Here is a 20,367-nt window from a genome sequence, read left to right as displayed (position 1 = left end):
GTCAAAGACCCTAGTGTAGATTCTCTACTGAAGCAGAGCTCTGCTTAATGGAGCATATGCCAGTAGAGGACTGGCACAACATAGCATAACTTTGCCTCACTCACTTTTGCCCCAACTTGTCCCCAATATCAGGGGTGGTGGTAGAGGCTCACGGTCTGGCCCAGTCACAGATGTGCCAGCTAAGAGTTGCCCTATGACGGGAATTCTCTGCTGGTGATTTACAGGTGGATGATTCTCCTTTATGTAATCTGCATGGTACAAAGGGCTGTAACCAGGTTTCAGAATGTGGCCCTTGTATGAAATGAGCCTATTTTAGGGTGAAATTCACCCCTGTGCAGAAGAAGCCTTTACACTTCTTACATGACAGAGTAGTATCCGTGTAAAAATGGAGACCACATCGCTAAAGAAACAGCCATATCAGGACAGATTGCATTTTAACAAAGCAAGAATCCAAATATCGCTTTGCCTCTTTGTGTATTTCCAAAAATCTTCAAAGAAAATGTGGCTGCAGCTAACCCAAGCTCTGGGCACAGTGAGACATTTCCTCCCCAGTGAATTACAAAACACATCCACGTGGTTTGAGAGAAGGCAGCTTTCAGCCATGCTCCAAGAGTCAATATGCATTTTACTGTATCGTAATGGAGCTCAATGTTCCAGGTCACAGACCCTTTTCACAGGAAAAGTTGTGTGATTAAAAACCTAATTAAGTTTATTTTCCCTGTATTTACTCTGTATACCCTAACCTGATATTAAAAGTCTAATTTGTTTAAGGAAACCAAAGATGATTGCCCTAGCTAATTTATATTTGGCAAAGGTACTGTAGGATTCTTTCAGAAGAGAACATTACTTTTTTCTTCAGCTCGAGGCAAGTAAAAATGTGATGTGAGTGACAACCTGGTTGCTGCTTGTGAGTTAAGAATGAGGCTGGATTTTTGACTCAGATGAGGTGTCACCTACAGGTACAATATGGACTTAAAGGGCAAAATGACATGGAAGTAACCAGCACTTTCACACCTGCCATGTGCCTCAGGCAAGCTCAGCTGCAAGACTATATAAAATGCAAGGGGGAAAAAAAAGTCCATTGAAAAAATGCAAAATGAAGAATATAAACTGATCTTTGCTGGGGAAATAAATTATTTTTTTTTAAATGGTTAGATCTCTGTGTGACTGACTATGGGTAAATGATAAGATCAGGTCTGCTAATGTCTGCTAGCCTCCTCTTTTCCCAGTCATGCAGTAAATGCAAGAAAAGTTAGATATCTTCCACTTGGATCTTTTGCTAGTCCCTCTGGCCTGATTTGGGGCCAAATTCTGGCATAACGCCACTGAGAAATTCCCATTACAAACAGGGAAAATCAATGGATCTGGCCCTTCATCCTCAGTTGTGTAGGCATGTAACTGTAGTTTTTCTGAGGCACGTAGTTATTAGTAACCTGTGAAAGCGCAGCACTATTAGGATACTCTGTAGTAATGCTGCCATTTTTAATGGAACTTACAAAGCCCCTGTGCACCAGCTAGTTGGAAGAGAATAGGGACGACTCCTCTTAAACATGGGGATCTGGCATATTTGTGACAGAAAGAGGTAATTTCAAAAGTTACAGTACAAGGAAAAAAGCTTATGGTAATTTAAGATGGAATGCCATTAATACTTTCTGCTGTACCACTAAATCCTATTAAATAATATAGGAATGTATCATTTAGCAGTATGGCTTTTTGCAATATTAAAATTCAGAAGAGATGTGTGTTGATTGTCTATAAAAAAAACAACCAATCAAAAGAGTATTTTTTCTTTCATGTACCCCACCTGCTGTTCCAGTGTCCTATATCTGGAAGGAAGGAGGTTGAAGCAACAAAGTATGTGGTGTTGTTTTTTTGTTACTGCAAATGCAGAACCCAGGTCTCTCTTTAGGGTTCTGGAACTGAAGTTGGAGGTCTGTAACAAAGATACTATGAAAGTTCTGGAAGTTGGGGTGCAAATGTACACCTTTCAATTACACTAAATGGTACTGCACCTTGCAACATTGCCACCCTCCTCAGTAACACAGACCATGGGCAGAATGTGGCCCATCAACTCCAGTTTCCTATTGCAAGTTGCAGATTAGGTAAGCCACCAAAAGTAGGATTTGGGTTTCATTTTTCCATGAGCATCAGGGATATGAGGTAAAATTTTCAAAAGCATCTATGTGACTTGGGAGGTTACGTCCCATTTTCAAAAGTGATTTATGCACTTAGGAGCCTAAGTCTCATTGAAAGTCAATGGGATTTAGGTTCCTAAGTGCTAAGTTACCTTTGTAAATGAGGCTTAGGCTCCTAAGTAATTTAGGTGCTTTAAAAAAATGTTACCCTAGTTTTGCTTTAGTGCAGAGAAAATGTAATTTTTGTGATGGTAATTATACCATGGTTTAGCAACTGTATATGGTTATATTAGCTTTAAAAGGCTTGCTTTTTTTGTTCTCTCTCTTTCAGTTTTAAAGATTGTACTGTAGAAGCAATTTTCTTCACAGTCCTAGTGAATCTCTACATGCTGCCTGTCAACAAACTGGTAAGATAATATGGACTCAAGTGCCAGGGGAAAAAACAGTGTGACCCAAGAAGCAGACTAGAAAGAGGACTGTTCCATAGCTGATTAGAATAATCAATTTTGTTTCCCTTTATTTTCATCCTGATGGAATTGGCTTAAAGTGATTAGGGTTTGGAACAGAGATATTGCAAGATTCTAAAACAAAATTCTAGACGTGAAGGATTCTAGAATTTTAGGATTTTGAAACAGGGGGATTCTAGGACAGCAAGATTCAGCAACTTGAAGAAACAGAGAATTGGAAGATGCAAAACACAGACCAGGACTATATCTAGTTATGCTTTTATGTGGCCTCCATTAAACTAGTATTTGAGTACCTCACAACCATTAATGAATTTATCCTCAGTGCAGCCTTGAGAAGGAGGGCAGAAAAGATTGTCTGCTGAGGATAGGGAACTGGGGAAACTCTTCAGAAGTTGGGAATTTGACCAAGATGAGCTATGTTTTGTACTGATGTCGCTTCAGAGAATTAAGAACTTAATTTGAGACTCAGACTGGGGGGTATTGCTGGAAATGCTTATGTGTCAACCAGAGAAGTTTATGAGACCTGCATAAGACCCAATATATCCCCTAGTGAACTATTTTAAAGGGGAACTTTTTTGAACGAGTTCTGGGTTTATTTACAGCTGATGTGATCTATTAAACTGAGTACTATTGCATGAAGAGTCATCACCGAATTTGGCCAAGCAACTTTAACATACACTATATACATATATTGTATTTTCAGCTCTATACCCATTCATAAAGTTCAAGTTTAAGGCTTGGCTTCAGCATCCTTTAGGAACAATGGATAACATTGTCAAATGCACCTGAGTTACTTAAGAGCCTAAATCCAAATAAAAGTAAATGGGATTTGGGCTTTTTAGTTACTTAGGTATTTTTTAAAACTTGACCAATATGCTTGTGTTAATAATAAATACACATTTGCTACCAGACAGTTCAAAACCTAGGAGAGACAGGTTACAGTCCCTAACCATTCAGGTCAAGTCTGTCCTCTAATCCCCCTTCCCCTCGAGAGTACTCCCCTCCCCCCAAACAATGTCATGCAGTAAGGCCAATTTGTTTAAAAGGGACCTCTGATTTGGGATGCCTAATTTGAGACAATTAGATGCCATTTGTTGATCACCTAAATGCTCAGGCACCCAAAATTAGAGGCTCCTTTTGAACATGTTGCAGTAAGTTTCCAGTGATCTCTCTGAAACCATAAAGAAGTTTCTCATCTAGGTGGCAACTCAATTTAAAGCCTCTTTCCCTGATAAATGTATATGTGATTAGGACTCCGAGGAAGGCTGTCCTTCAGCCTGTGCTGAAAGACAGGTTGTCTGGGTTCCGATGGGGAGGACATTCAGCATAACTAATGAATACACTTGCATCCTCTTGGGCAAAGAGATCTGAAGGGAGAGAGTGAATGAAGAGGAGCAGTATAATGATCCATCCCAGGGCTCTCAGGGAAGTATGGGTCTAGTAGGTAAGCAGCCCCAGAACAGCTGGCCTCCTTGTGACAGGTGCAATAGATTACTTGAATGGGTATAGAGGCTGAATTACCCCATTGTGCTGAGTGGCAGGCCTTCAAATTCAGGTCTGAAGCATGTGGGTGCTGCAGTCTGGGGAAGCTTTCACTGCTACTAACCATGGCCTGGATGTTGTCTGCTCAGTGTCCATAGTGTGGGGGCAAACACAGACCCTCATTCCCCGCATCTATCAGCCTGATACTTTTTTACCAGCACGGAATGACCTTTACATTTTAAAAGGAAACATTTTAAAAAAATTGGTTATCTTACATGTTAGAAGACAATCAATGCCTGTCTGAGATAGTCATCTTTCACAGAGATAAATGACATGTCCCGATCAGGCATTCTTCAGGGACTTGAACTCCTTTACCACAGTACTTATTCTAGTGGACCAATGGTCCTGCTAGCTACCTAATGAATACAAACCCACTTACAGCACAATAGCATTCTCCTTGGAAAGCCTTCAAAAAAACAAGGCGGGTTCTAATAAAGGCTTTCTAGTTAGGGGTGTTACTGCATTCAGCAGTCATACAACACTTTACATCTTCAGAGGACTGTAATATACTAATTAAACCTCATCACGTTCCAATGAAGTAGCTAATCCTATCCTGTCAACTACTTTGAAAGAGCGTATGGGTCCACCTGCATGGAGCAGCTTGCAGGAGTGGGATTTTAGTGTTATTATCCCCTGTTACAGATAGAGAAACTTTAAATTATCCACCATTAGCTATTTCAAATATATTCACTGGGAGCATCCACTCCATCCCTGTCAACAGTGTTGCAAGTAGAAATCATTTCTTGCCGGTACTGCACTCCTGGGAGGGACACAAGGCGGGGGGCACGTGATCTCCCTACATTACCCTCCATCTGATTCCTCCCCACCCCACCCCCAGCCTGGGGCTCCCACGTTCTCCCCATTCCTTCCGACACTCCCCTTTGTATAAACAAACAAACAAACATGCTTAACTATTCACTTTCCCCCCAAATATGTAGTATTCAGTCTGTTTTTATGGAATATGGGAGTTGGGTGAGGATCCATTTCAGCATATGTATGACCTATTAAAAGACAAATTTTAAGTAGAACTGTACCCTAAACTGCTTTATGGTATTGTACCCAAACATTGGATTTCAATAGGGGATTCAACTTCCTTTATAGGAACAGACTCCTGAAACTCTTACCAGTCCACAAAAGTGGTCCATAGTCATGCAAAGAGTCCCATTGTCTTCAGTGGGATTGATCAAATGATTAAGGGTTTACAGGATTAGGTTCCAAGTTTGTAAATTGTTCTGGATGAAACTGACAATGCCTGAGCTGTCAGATCAGAAGGAGCATCATTCGAATAAAGGTGGGCAGATGTGTGATAAGTCTTAGCGCCATTGCTAAGAAGAGGAACATATTTTCAGCAAAGTTCTTGACAGATTCCTGAGCAGCTGGTTTAAGGCCGTCACTGTCCGACAGTATAATCTTCACTTATAGTTCTCGCACCCAGAAAGCTGGAAAATGAGGCATTTGTTTTCTTTGTTTTGCTGCTCCAGTTCCAGTTAACAAAATTCATGTTAGACTAGTTTGCCTGCAAAGAAGAATTCTAGGTACACTGTGGACAACACCTAATTCCTGTCAGGCTGCAAAACTGAGCTGACATCAGAATCCAAACATCCTCTGCTCAGTGCAAGCAGAAGCATTCCTCTAATGATTTGGACTTGATGTGAGGCAGTATGGATGTCATGGATAATCCAGACCAATGGGGAGAAACAGAATCAAACACACTGTTTAAACACCTTCCATCCCCCACCTCTCCCCTCTTGAGGACTCCTGACCAACGTAACAGCACAACACATATGCTAACAAACTTAAACAAAGCATATGTATTGTGCTGTTAAAGTCATTTAAAGAATGAATGCTCTCTCTAGCCACGTGCTGATCCTTTAAGGAGCAGAGCACAGTCCCACCATCCCTCCGGAGGTGGGGGGGGGGGGGGCTAGCATCAAGTCTTTCCGGTACCCTGTACTCGCTAAAAATATCTTGCAAGTATTACGTACTGAAGGGTACCACCCTACTTGTACTCCTGCCTGTCAAGAGTCTGAAGCCTCAGCAATGGCATACCAGAGCTAAAACAACCTGGCAACATATGCAACATAGTAACAGGAAGAGAGAAAGAGAAGGATGAGACACAAGAAAAGAAGGAGAGAAAGGAAGGGAAAGCACTAGAAAGGAAAAGGAGATATTTTCCTGCCTTTTCAGAGACAGTAAGGCTTTCCCTGGAGAACTTGTCAGTGACGGTAGATGGCAAATTACCCAGTATTTAAGGCTTTTGAATCCACTGAATGCATCCGATGAAGTGAGCTGTAGCTCACGAAAGCTTATGCTCAAATAAATCGGTTAGTCTCTAAGGTGCCACAAGTACTCCTTTTCTTTTTGCGAATACAGACTAACACGGCTGCTACTGTGAAACGAGTCCACTTTCTAGTTACACAATAGCTGGAAGCAGTCTGGGATGAGTGCAGTTCTTTGTTCTTTTCATGTGTAGGAAGAAAGGCTTGGCCTGTTTGAATCTGTTGGAGAGGATCTAATGATTTTTTTCTTTGCCTTAATTTTTTGTTAGTTAAAAAGAAGGGGGAAAAATTGCTGTTGGAGGGGCCCAAGTAAATAAGACAGGGCTGTCACCTGCCTCTGTTTTCACCAGATCACCGTGGATTCTGTATCTCGAAGGACATGCACAAAAATCCAGGAGCTATGCAGATAGAGAGAATACCATAAAAAGCTTGCTTACTGAGTGTAAAGATGACTCAGTGCATGAGGTCTGGGAGCACTTCTCAGCCTTTTGATTAAGATCGAGTTGAGAAGCAAAGTTGGGAAAGTAACAGACATACTTCCCCGATGGATTGGTATTTTCTAAGGGACAACCTATCCTAAATTCTCAATCATTGAGGGACAATCTATATTCATTCCTATATTTGCTTTCTACAACCAACTCTCTGAATAACTTTTCATGAGTGATGTACCCAAATATTTGGATGCTAATATCTAAACTGTATTGTTAAATTTATTCACCTACATTTGGGTTATTTCAGATTATGTACTATATGTAGCTTATGATTTTTAAACCAAACTTTGTATTTGTGGATAATCTAAGCACTACACCCAGATGTACAGACACTCTTTCCTCAAACTGTGTATTATATAATGTTAACATTAGCTTTAATAAAATTTCTAAATCAGTTTAATATCAGATATTTACTCTATCAGGAGACAGTATCCTGCCCTTGAAGGACTTACTAATAGATTGTTTTTCTATCTCTGATATGAGCCCACATATGTCATGAGGACATACACTGTGACATGACACTGTTGAAACACATTACACCATCATCACACTGATGCACCATTATGGCATCATTGTGTTGTTGTACTTGGTTCTGTAAATAAAGGTTTTAAAGGTGACAACTGTAATCAGACCGAGAGCACTGGCTTATCACTATCATAGCTTTGGTTCAGAGATAGCTTAGGGTTGTTCACAATGAAATGAGACGCTATTAGAACACATTGCAAAAGCACCACACAGTTGGAAACATTTTGATATTTTTGCACATTTTGTGATGAGCTGAATTTTTATCTGTTTGGATTCTGTGTAAGACATTGCTGAAACTAGGCAGCTGTACTGCTTTAACAATAAATTTCTGAACTGGAGTTCAGCCAAGAGTCTTAGATAAACATACCTAATTTTATGAAACATACCATCGGATGTATAACAAACAGAAGAGGCTCATTCCAAAATTCATAGGCTGTAAAGAATAAATGAATAAAAGATAGGTTTTGTTCATTTCATATTCATACCATGTGCCATATCCACACCTACTGTAATTAACTTTGCAAGTAACACACCATGAGACACTGTCAAATGATTTTCCATAATTAAGATATGTATTATTCAAGCATTTGATATGATGTCTGAAGAAATGCTACTCTCACAATTAATGCTTGGATATGAGCATTGTCTGTCGCATGGATTGAAAAAAGCCATGGGACTGCAAACGAAGAATAATGTTTAACTGCAATGTACCAGATCTGGAGGGAGACATCTAGTGATGTGTCACTGGGAGCTGTGAAGGTTTGTTTTATAGAACGTATTCATTAAAGGCCTGGAAAAAAACATTCAGCATGTAAATGAAATTTACAAATTATACTAAATTTGGAATTAATCCAACCAACCGAGCAGATGGAGAAATAATACATATGGACATGGACACTGATTCAGGAAAGCACTTAAGTATGTATTTAAGTCTATCCCTATTCAGGGGAGCATTTAAGCACATGCTTAACTTTAAGTATCTACTTAAATCCCCATTGACTTCAACGGAACATAGGCACATGCCTATGGTTAAACATGTACTTAAGAGCTTTCTTGAGAAGAGATGCTTTCATGAATCAGGTCCTTAGAAAGGTTTGAAACATGAACAGAAAAGAAAATGTTTCAATTAGCAAGTTTGGGAGAATAGTCAAACAAATATTCAATAGGAGGGAGGAAAAAATAATGTGGAAAGATACTTTGGGTTATAGTAGACATTAATTGCATGGGCTTTAGCAGTGCTATATAGCAATGTAAAAGAGCAATACGATTTTGGACAGCATAGTGAGAAGCACTGTGTCATGGTGGAGAGAGGTACTAGTCACTCTCTCTATAACAATTCTGCTGAGTATGCACATGGAGTACTGAATTCAGTTCTGGGCACCTCATTACCAGAAAGATGTAAACAAATTACAGAAGGTTCAAAGAAGAGAATAAAAAGAGCTAGATACGACAATGACAAAAGGGAAGGGATGGAAGGATACAACATTTGATTCATGTCAACATCCTGGAAGAAAAGGAACTTTACAGCATGGCACAAGGTGGTATAATCAGAAGGGAGAATGGGATGAAATTAAGAAAAAGGAAAAACGAGATTGAATATCAGGAAATCACAGTGAAATTGCCTTCTCTAAGGGAAGAGGTGGAGACACAATGATCATAGGCATTTAAAGTCAGGCTGGAGAAGGACTAAGAAACATATTATGGGGAACAATGAGGGGGTAGAAGAACAGTGTACTGCTAGATGGCCTAATAAGTCTTTTTCTACCTCTGAGCTCTATAATTCCATAATTCATTTCATTGTATTTATCTAGCTTTCTTACGTATGGCTAGCAAATTAACACAAAGTCTTAGTCCATCAAAAGGATATCCGTGCATGAAACAGCAATACTATTCCATAGTACGTATAGGGCTAAAACACATCGTGTTTCCATGGGCGCACACTCCAGTACACCTGTGCCAAGAGCAGGTATAACCTGCTTCCTAGTGCTGGAAAGGGCCCAGAAGGAGGAACCCACTGGTGGTATGTGAAGTCCTTAGCAGCACTAAGGCACTCTGATACCATGGTGAAGGGCGTGGTATAAGACAAGACTAGGTGTTTCTGTGTTGGGCATGGGAGGGCTGGGGCCCCAAGTCAATGCATGCTAGCATAGATGTTAAACTTTTTTAAAAGTGGCTGGTAAATCACTTTTATAGATGCAGAAAGAGCCATTCTGCACAGTGCTGCCTCCACCCCTACTGCCCAGGAAGTATTATGGGGCAGCTTCTCTACGAGTCTGAATTAGCATTGTTCCATCGTCTTCAAAGGAGCTGCCCCGATTTATAACAGCCAAGAATCTGGTCCTACGTCTTTTAAAGGCATAATGTATTTTAGCATAATGTGATCTCACTCTTAATGTCATCTATCATTAGGTACTACCTAAAAATAAAAACACAGGCATCTGTGTATTAAACTTTTTCTATGGAAGCTTTTGAAACCAGGTCACATTGAACTAAAAACCAAAGCTTGGAAATGTCCTTATTAGGATAAAATACAAATGCATCATTGCATACACAATTTGGGGGGGTTTTACTGGGTTATACTTAACATTTTTATCATGATTACATGGTGACATATGAAAAATTAAGCAAATCAAAGAATAAAAAGAAATAATTGTATGGCACTATAGAATCCAAGTCCAAACGTTTGTAAAGGCATTACAAAGGGGTATCCTCAAAGAAAAGCAAAATCCTCTAGTAGTTTTCTCATTAAGGTTCAACACCTTAGTGGCAGAGCTTCTAAAATTATATTCAGATAGGCATAAAATTCATATATATGTTTATTTTGCAAAGGTTACAGTTAACATTAGAACTTCAAAATAATCATTAATAGCAGGGGAAAAGCTGTGAGGTAACTTGGTGTATAGATACAGAGAGAGAAAACACACACACACTCTTTCTCTCCCCTCCTCCCTCCCTCCCCCCCAAAAAAAAATTTTTAGCTTTTCCCCTGCTATTAATTACTACTTTGAATTTCCACAGCTAACTGTAACCTTTGCAGATCTATATCTAGATATAGGTATCTATATCTCTAACAGGAAGGTCTAACTATACTGTAGATTTAAATCTATCTGGTTTGTTAACATGGAAAACTCTACTATGCTAGAGCTCTCAAGAGAAAGCATGTTCACGATATATAATATTTCTGTAATATTTTAAACTGTAGCAAATCTAAACATCACATAACTAAAACACCGTTTGGGGTATTTGCATCTGAGGCAAGTTTCACGTGATTTAGGAGTAATTAAGGATAAATAGAAGTACAACTGTAAAGCCAGTTGGCCCATTTTCATTGCACTCTATTAAATCCATGGCTTTCGAGGGGAGCAAATTTCTTGCCTGTGATCATCAGGAAAAAAGTTGTAAATCAGAACCCCATTCTCAGGAGTCCTGTTCATGGGTGAATATACTGAAAATCAAATATGCTGCTGAAATAAAATGTTTATGAAAACTTCTTTAATGAAGGAAGATGTTTTCCACTGTTAGAAAACGTTGTTTGGTTCAAGGGAAGTTATTATTTGTATACAAATGTAGCTGTTAGTATGTAAAAATCAAATTACATTATGTTGGAGGAAGCTGGTCCTTTAACCGTATCTCCTGGAGCAAGCATAAGTGATTAGAAACAAAACAAGTCTACCAAGAGTTCTAGCCCACAGATAAGGCACTCACAGTTAATGGGCTCATTAAGTTATGGGGGCGGCTGAGATTATTGTGGGCTGGCCCTAGGAGTGTAGCATAAGGTACATGCTTTTTTCTGGAAATAATTTTTTTTCTGGAGATTTAAAGTCAACTGAATTAAGTTCTTTGGGGCTCGCACTGAGACTCCCTGTGTGTTTGTACAGCACCCAGCAGCATGAAGCTCTGATTGGCCCCTTTGGGTTCCACTGCTGTGCACATAAATAGGAAAGAAGTGGAACTGGTAGTCTACAGAATGTCTTTGCTAAAAAGTAACCCAGAGAAACAATTTTGCTCCATCTGATGCCACTAAGTGCTTTAGCAAATGCCATTCAAGGACTTAGCATAGGTTCCAGGTTCCAGACCTCAGATCTTATCATGCCATTCTCTCTTTCAAGAGGAGAGATTGTTTGCAATGCTTGCTAATATTTTAACAAGGTGCTGTCTACACAGACACACGCTGCTCACCAAGGGTATGAGAAAGCTTCCATTAGCAGCAAAACTCTCATTGGCTTTGGTGGGGCAAGATGGAGCCTCAGCAGAGTAACCACTTCCAACCCCATATACCAAGAGTACACGCTGACACATGCATCCTGCACACCAAGAGAGCAACCCCTCTCCGTGGCTATATGCTAACAGAACACCTTCCCCACATCAATACAGTAAAGATAGCACCTCTGCCTCTTACTAACATGCCAATCAAGTGCCTCCTCCCCTGCCACACCAATCAATCACCCTCTTCCTCCATACAGAACAAAGCACCCAGTCACCAAATAGGCCACCACCGGCAGGTACTCACATCCGACAGAGCATCTCTCCCCATGACAATCTGCAAACAGGGGCAACCCATCATACATACACAGAGCTCCCTTTATACAAAGCCCAACAGGGCAGCTTCATACATCTTGCCAGTCAATAAGCACACCTCTGTATACTGCAGGAACTAGGTGTACCTTTGGGAAAGCCTGGATCACTTTCTTCTCCACTCATATCAAAATCCATCACTTTCTGGAGCAAGGAGCCCTGGGGCTGCTTGTAGGGAAAATTCATTAGAAATGACAGCCTAAGAAAGAGGCATGAAAGCAGATGCATGCCTCTTTTCACCAACTTGCTGCCATTCCCCCACATCACAGTGCTCCAGGCTGCAGAGCAATGATCTGGGCACACAGAGGGCTAGTAAACTGGCATGCTCCATGGGCTTCTGAAGTTTTACAGGAAGGCTGAGAGCAAGGGCAACATAATGAGGAGGGTGTCATCAGCTTTATCCCACCCTTGGAACGGTCAGGGGCAACATCATGATGGACTTCCCAGCCTGGGCTGTTGGCAGCTCAGCTGGGTCATCAGCAACAGCTGTCTGTCCAGCAGCAATACATTAATAGAGCTCTGTCCCTGAGTCACTCTGTCCAGCCCCCTCTCGCTTCATATTTCATCATAAAAATTATATTGAGGATTATGGGGAGGCAACACTTTCAAGTTAAAATAAAACATCCACTGTGCTTTGAGAGGGGGGAGGTACAAGATATGGCCAAGATGCTCCTCAGACATTACCTTCCCACTCCTGCTGCTTAATAGGAGCGAGCTACTACTCTGAACAGGATTCCAGCTGTGGAGGTTTCAGCCACAAGTGGGAGACACCATCACACCTTTTTGCTGGAAATAGGTCAGTATTTATTATGATTATTTTCTTTTGGCATTAGCAATTGTTGCTGAAGTACATGGGATTATTTGGACAATTTTTAGACACAAATCCTCAGTCCTCTGATTAGTGAAGATTTAGCCCAAAGGTGTTTTTTCTCCTCCTCCATTAGGTATGCAGGGCAGAACTCAAAGTGAGCAGAAATAAGATGCAGGTAAGTTTCTTCTGGAAACAGAGTAGTTTAATACCAGTTTGTTGCCTAACTTAGAGCGGGGTGGTAACCACAAAAGTGACTGTAAAAGTGACCTATCTGGGATTCTGTTCCAAGTTTGCTATCTTGCATTGATTTCTATATCATATTTGCTCAGTGTGAAAGTCAAAAAATGATCTCGCTACCTGCTGGTCCAGCCTGGTGTCTAAACCTGAGTTATGTTCCTCCAGGCTTTTACATCACCCCCAGTAATAATAATGCTGTGATTAGGACTTTGCAGACAATTTTGCTTATGGTGCATATGTCAGAATAGAATGCAGTACATTCTCATAGATTGTAATAATTCTGCATTGCTAATAATAGACAAACTTTGTTTGGTCAGTAAATGAAGCAGAAATCTCTCAAGGACACATGTATACTGTAGAGAAAGAAGTGCTGCTTTCTCACGGACACTTCATAGACTTCATCTATATTTTAAGTGCTCAACTTTCATATTTAGCTACATCCTGGCATTGGGCAACAGTGTGGTTCCACCCTAACCGAACAGGAGCATGACAGTCATTGTGGACAGTCCTTCAGGGGTGCAGCACATACCTTGAGCACAACTGGGCAGATGTGCTGGCTCATGCAGAGGGGGAAGTTGGTCACAACCCCTCCCTCTTCCTACCTGTCCCTCTTTGGAGTGATGTATGCATAGAGGCACAAGCAAGGAGCAGCCCTTGTGGAAGGAAACAGGAACTAGAATTGTGGTTGGTCTTTGTACAGGGGCCAAAAGAAAAGATAGGCTACTTCTCTCCATACACCTTTTCAAGGCAAGGGAGAGTAACAATCTAGCCAAGGAATGGGTTCTGTAAACCCTTTTAAAGCTGTCCCATTATTTATTGTGTCTGCCTTTATTAACTTCCCTATTTGATAATATAATATTCAATTACAAGCAGAATTTTCAACTTCACAACAGCTCTAGTTCCTTTGAGAACATATGAACACTCAGTTCAAGGATCATCGGCTTGATCCTTGATCATCGGCTTGATCATCATACAGATCAAGGAGAGCCAAATCCAATGCTGACAACTCTGATGATTTTATTACAAGTCTTGTAATACTGGGTGTTGTTCTAAAAGCCCCAACTCCTGGAATCAGGTGATTCTGACAGTCTCCTCTGCAGTCTTAAAATAAAATGAAAGCTGAAACTTTGAAAATGTGAACTCTAAAGGCTCAAACACCAGGGGGTAAATAAGAAGAACCCCGAGTTCATGATTTTTTTAAAAAAAATCTCATGATTTTTAAAACAATCTTGTGCTTTTCAGGGGCCTGACTTATTTTTGAACGTTTGGAGTTGGCAGTACTGCATGCCTCTCCTCCATTTTAAATCCTCTCAGTCTTTGTTGTTAGCCACTGCTAAAGTCACACTCTGTTGAAATGGTCTACAGCAGCATGCTGCAGGGGGAATCTCTGACAAGACAGAGCCAGGATAATCCCCAGAACCAGGGCTGGGACTTGAGCACGTGGCTGATTGTATTATAAAAATAAAAGAAGAGAGATAGAGAGAGGAGGTGAGTGAGTTCTCTCACCAACAGGAGTTGGTCCAATAAGAAAAGGTATCACCTCAGCCACCTTGTCTCGCTCATGTCCTGGGACCGATGCAGCTACAGCTACACTCAGTATAAAAGGAGTCATTCAGGACTAGATGTCGCCTTTGCTCGGTGCCCGGGGAAAGGAGTGGTAGTTGTATCACCACAGAAGAAGCACTCAGAGTCCCAATTCCTTACCCCCTTTCCACGGGGGGATGTAACTTAATGAAGTCCTTCACCCTGCTAGCCGGCATGGGGCGAGGCGGAGCCACGTCTCCCTCCAATCTTCTCTGCCCCCTGCCTGCCCATCTCCAAAGGGGTGAGACACGCTGACATTTTCACAATGCCCCCATTCCCATTCTGTGAAAGCGGGGGAGCACTAACATGAAGGAGCAGAAGGGTGTCTAACTCACTGCGTCAAGCTGGGCCAAACTCTGACCCTTTGTATGGGCCACTTTCAGTGCGGTTTGTTAAACGGATTGCCCAGCCCTACCCAATAGCAAAAGGATGAATTTACAGCCCTTATTAAGTTGGCAGGTTGAAATGAGCAACTTCATTAGCTGGTTGCAGCATGTGCTGAACATCGCACAAGCTAAATGCACCAGCTGGGATGACTCAGCCTGCTAACAAATATCTATATGCTGTAAAATTCCATAAACAATGAAAATAGCCTTTTGTTGGCTCAAAATGTATTTTTTAATTTTAATTAATAAAAAAAAGCCCTCTGCAACCAGACATAGAGCAGCTGTAGTTAAATCTACAGGTACAACATACTGACTAATCGACTGTCTTGTTGGATTGTAATACAACGTTGAATGCAATCTGAAAATAAAACCTAAAAATAAGAAAAACAGGTTACATGAGAGCTGAGATTTTTCAAAGCAGCCTGAGGGAGTAAGTATCCATTTTTGGAAGCAGGGAGGAAACAAACCACCCTCCTCCAAAACCAACCCTAGAGTCCTGGCCAATGTTCTCCCTTTCAGTGAAGCAGTGTGACTAGCCTATGCTGTGTGAGCACTGTTCTTGAAAATGCCCAGCAACTGAGTGCTCTGCCAGACCTAACAAAATGGCTAACTATTGTACAAAAGTAAACTACATTTGATACTTAAGCATGAGTATTAAGAAATACTGTTTACCAACTGTGAAATAAAAATGGAGCACTGCAAAAAAACAACCCCCCCCCCCGCGGCCTCAGCCCTCGCAGCCACTGCACTGCAGCATCCAACTCATTGCATTGCAAAGCCCTTTTCAATATTTGTGGTGTGGAATATGTGTTGGAAATGCCAGTTCCTGATTAGCATGAGTGGAATAAGCCTTTTGAATGTCTCAGTGACTTTTAGCCACTTTGGAATCCAAAAATGTCCTTTGTCACGTACGGTCATTGGCAAGAAACGCCACCCTGTGCACATTCTCACTCTCTGTCTGGTGTGTGCAGCTACTGAAGAGTGCTTTGGAGAGGGCTCTCCTTACTCTTGTGTCAGCTCAGCAGTATGCTAATGGCACACTCGAAAGTGAGTAATGCACTGACTCCACTCTCTGTGATTATCAACCCACTCCTCTCCCCAGCCATTACAAGCCGTTTTTAGGGCACGGGGGAAAGAATAAAATAAACGGCCATTGAGCTATAGGCCCTTCACAAATTCACAGCACATAAAACATCCCAAGCAAAGTGGAGAGCAAGAGTGCTTGTAATTCTATGTAATTGCAGGGCCACTCACAATCAATACAGTATAATACAGATACATTGTTTGTCTTGGGAGTCATTCCCCTCCCCCCCCACACACAAAGATTTCTCTCTCTCCCCCAAAGAAAAGAGAAGGTAGAAAAGCCTTTTAAAAAAAGTCAGAAGTCTGTGAAAAATCCATCACTTTAAATTGCTTGTCAGTGGCAGCCCAGCCATATTTAAATGACGGTTCGATGCAGCATGCACAAGGATGTCTTGTTTCATTTGATACTTGCTCTTGTTTATTTCCCTTCCCATTTTCTCTTCCTCCCTTCCCATCCCCCAAAATAGAAATCCTCCTGTAAGGGAGAACAGAAATGTAAATGGACACACACCTTTTAAGCAATGAACTCACTTCTGCCATTGGCTATTCTTCAAACCAATACTCTCTGATCCTGCTTCACCCTCCCTGGAGGGCCTAGGTGCTCACAGGCACAGCAAGCCGATGAGTCTGCAGACAGCAGCCCCATGGCTTGCTGGACTAAGCAAGTGTTTTCATCCCCACAGTTATTCTTATCTTCCAGCCATATGTAGTACAAAATGCCTTTGCTCACTTAGAGATGTTAGGCCCAGGTGAATAGCTCAGGAATCAGTATGAATCTAGTTTATATAAATGTTTGTTTTCATGCACAAGATATGACCCTATTTGTAGACCAGGTTTGGTTTAATTCCTGGAAGGACACATCCATCTCATATTTCAACAGCACTGCAAAGGGCATCACCTTATTCTTGCTATCATCATTATCCTCATATGAACATAAGAACTGCCACATCAGATCAGGCCACTGGCCTATCTAGATTCGGTCTCTGATAATGGCCAGAGCCACATGATTCAGAGGAAGGTGTAAGAAATTCAACAGTGCACAGATCTTCTTCGGCTAATAACATGATTTTCTCCTTATACTAATATCATAGGTATCCTCAGGTTGTGGATGATTTGCTGCTTCTTGTCTGCAGAGGTGGGTTTTTGATTTCCCAGCTGGATGACACCCACCAACTTGGATGGAAATGACTTAATCAGAAGAGCTTCAGTGGGGGACAGAGAAAATGACCAGGTAGCTGAGAAGGAGTCATTGGCTTCCGCTGGTTGTGAACAGCTCAACAGCATGGAGTCCTCCAGGTTGGTGTATCTCTATAATCTTGACCCACCTGGAGATCCATGGTGTCGAACCATGAACTTATGAAGACAGCGCTACCTCCAAGAGGTGGGAGAGCTCCTCTTCACCCCCAGCACGTAGAATAGTCCATTACTTGCCATTTTCTTTGCCATTGGTTCCATTCCACACACATTCCTTTGACTCTTTTTCTACTCGTTTTCTGCCATGTTTTTTCCTATATCATTCCACAACTTAATGCATATGTATGACTAGAAGTAGTGCCTACCTGTCTGTTTTAGGCTTCTACTGCCCCACATCCCCTTGGACTTGTAACAATGAGGCTCCTAGTGGACTTAATGGGATCCCTGGCTCTTCTCCCTTTTTGTGTTGTAAGCTGCTCTATATGGTGTAGGGGTTTTATTTTTTTGCAAGAAAGTGAGCATCTAACATGAGCAGCTAACAAAGTTTGGGTCACATTTATCAAAATGTTTCATTCCAATTTTCACCTTCCTTTATATAAGTTAAATAAAATGTTGAAACAAAGTCATTTTTAATTGAAACTAGAAACTGTTTCAAAAATGCTGAAACAACTTTGACAATTGTGGGGGAAAAAATCAAATGTTTTGTATTGTACGACTCAGCTAAAGCAACTCTCTCTCTCTCACAGGTAGTTTGGGTTGCAACATATTGACTTCCAGTGAGAAAAAGTTTTGTCAGAAGATTCCTGTCCAGCTGTAGTGAACTCACACCACCAGTTGACTCCCACAGGGTTCAGATAGCTCACATAGAAACATAAGGAGGTACCCGCTCCCCCTTATATTCATGTGTGGACGTATAGTCCAAGTCGCACTCAAGCACTGTCTTTTTCCAGGACAGTGCAGAGGTGTACATACACTCTCCACTCGTGGAGAGGTGTGAGCCTACCAGTTAGTTGCTCTCGGTTATACTCATTTTGCATTGCAGAGATTTGTTCAGAGATGGTCATGACAAGATCATTTCCAGAAGCTGAAAATATAAAAATTAAGGTGAGCTGGCTAATCCATGCCAATAAATAATTGTTTCTGCATTTTAGAGTATTCTCTCCTGGAGACACCTCACAAAGTTCTTCCAAATAGGCTATCTGGAGAAAATTCTCATTTCTAAATTAAATAGCTTTGCTATTTCTCTTTTCTTGCATTGTATTGTTGTGGGTAGTTGCCCAAAGACAAAATGCTAAAGGTTGGCATAGTTGTGGAGATTTGTGGGATCAGAGGGGGGGAGAGGCATATATGTGCTAAACATTCAGCTACTCCTGCTACTTCCTCAACCTGAAGTTACCACCGCCCAGTTTATGACCTTATCATTTGTTGCAGTGGAGATGATTATGATGGCAGAGAAGAGGCAACTAATGAATATAAACAGCAGGATCAAATGACCTCCTAAGCAACAAAGAACCTGGCTTTCATGCACAGGCTCATGGTAGTTTAAAGCAAACACACAGACCCACAAAGATACTTAGGCTCCTAACTTCCACTGACATCAATGGAAGTTAGGAGCCCAGATACCTTTGAGAATCTGGACCAAGCTGAATCCTGTCATCCTTACTGAGTAGTATTTTATTCCTTGGAAAGCCCTATGAAATATGTGCAACTGCTGTGAGTAGCAATTTACTCCCTGAATAAGCCTTTTGAAGTATAGGGAACTACTAGTGGCTAGCATATTACTCCTAGAGTAGCCCTATTTAAATACATAGGACTATTATTGAGTAGCATGTTAATACTTGAGTAGCCCTATGGAAATACACAAGGTTGCAGCTGGGTAGTATCTTAATCCTGTAGTAAAATGTACTAAAATGTACGGGACTATTAGGACAATGGTTCTCAATCAGTGGTATGCATACCCCTGGGGATATGCAGATGTCTTCCAAGGGGTACATCAACTCATTTAGACATTTGCCTAGTTTTACAACAGGCTACATAAAAAGCACTAGCAAAGTCAGTACAAACTAAAATTTCATACAATGACTTGTTTATACTGCTCTATATACTATATGCTGAAATGTAAGTACAATATGTATATTCCAATTGATTTATTTTATGGTAAAAATAAGGAAAGAAATTTGTCACGAATAGGGGGCTGTGAGCCTTTTGTATTTTTATGTCTGATTTGTAAGCAAGTAGTTTCTAAGTGAGGCAAAACTTGGGGGTACACAAGACAAATCAGAATCCTGAAAGGGGACTGGAAAGGTAGAGAGCCACTGTATTAGGGGAGAAGGGTACTGTGCTGAGAAAGTGTGGCAGAATCAGGAACAGGGAAGAATAAGGAAGAAAAATAGACTCAGTACCTGATAGATCTAAATTGCTACTGAGCTGCATGTTTTTGAAAGTTTTCTACTGTCAGCAGTCCCCTGATTAATTTATCAGATAACAGATAGTGCAGATTTATTGGTCTTGATTTCATTGGCATCAATCTGGCCAGTGAAAGTTTTACTAGAGCAGTCAGCATCAGAAAGTCTGGAAGAAACTGGTAGCTGCTTCCATAAAGTAGTAGTTTAGGTGGAAGATGAATGTTCTCCATGCTCTTGTCTCCTTTTCAAGTGTCTCTCCTGCCTCCTCCCCCAGCCCCTGAGGAACTGTAAACAAATGCTTCAAATATATTGTAGTGAGATTGGCAGTAAGATACCATATCACTGAAAAACGGTCATTTATGTTGCATTCAGTTACTTTCACTTGTAGTCTTGTCACCACTATAGTAGATTAGCCTCAAATGCAGCATCAGAAAAAAAGTTTGTTCAGAATTTTCTGACTGGTGACGACAGCACAAAGAGATAGACTCCCCAGTGAAAGCCTAGAACGATCGCTTCTTCAGAGATGGGATATAGATGGGAAGCTCTGAATTTAGCCTTCTTTCAACTTAGGTAAAACATCTTGGGGGTGCGGGTGGATTTCTCCAGGCTTCCCCATTGCACAGGATGAGACATACATCTCCTGCCTCCAACAC

The sequence above is a fragment of the Lepidochelys olivacea genome, assembly GCF_965140295.1.
Source record: "Lepidochelys olivacea isolate rLepOli2 genome assembly, chromosome: 1".
NCBI lineage: Eukaryota > Metazoa > Chordata > Testudines > Cheloniidae > Lepidochelys > Lepidochelys olivacea.
Note: the sequence above shows the minus strand (reverse complement) of the source record.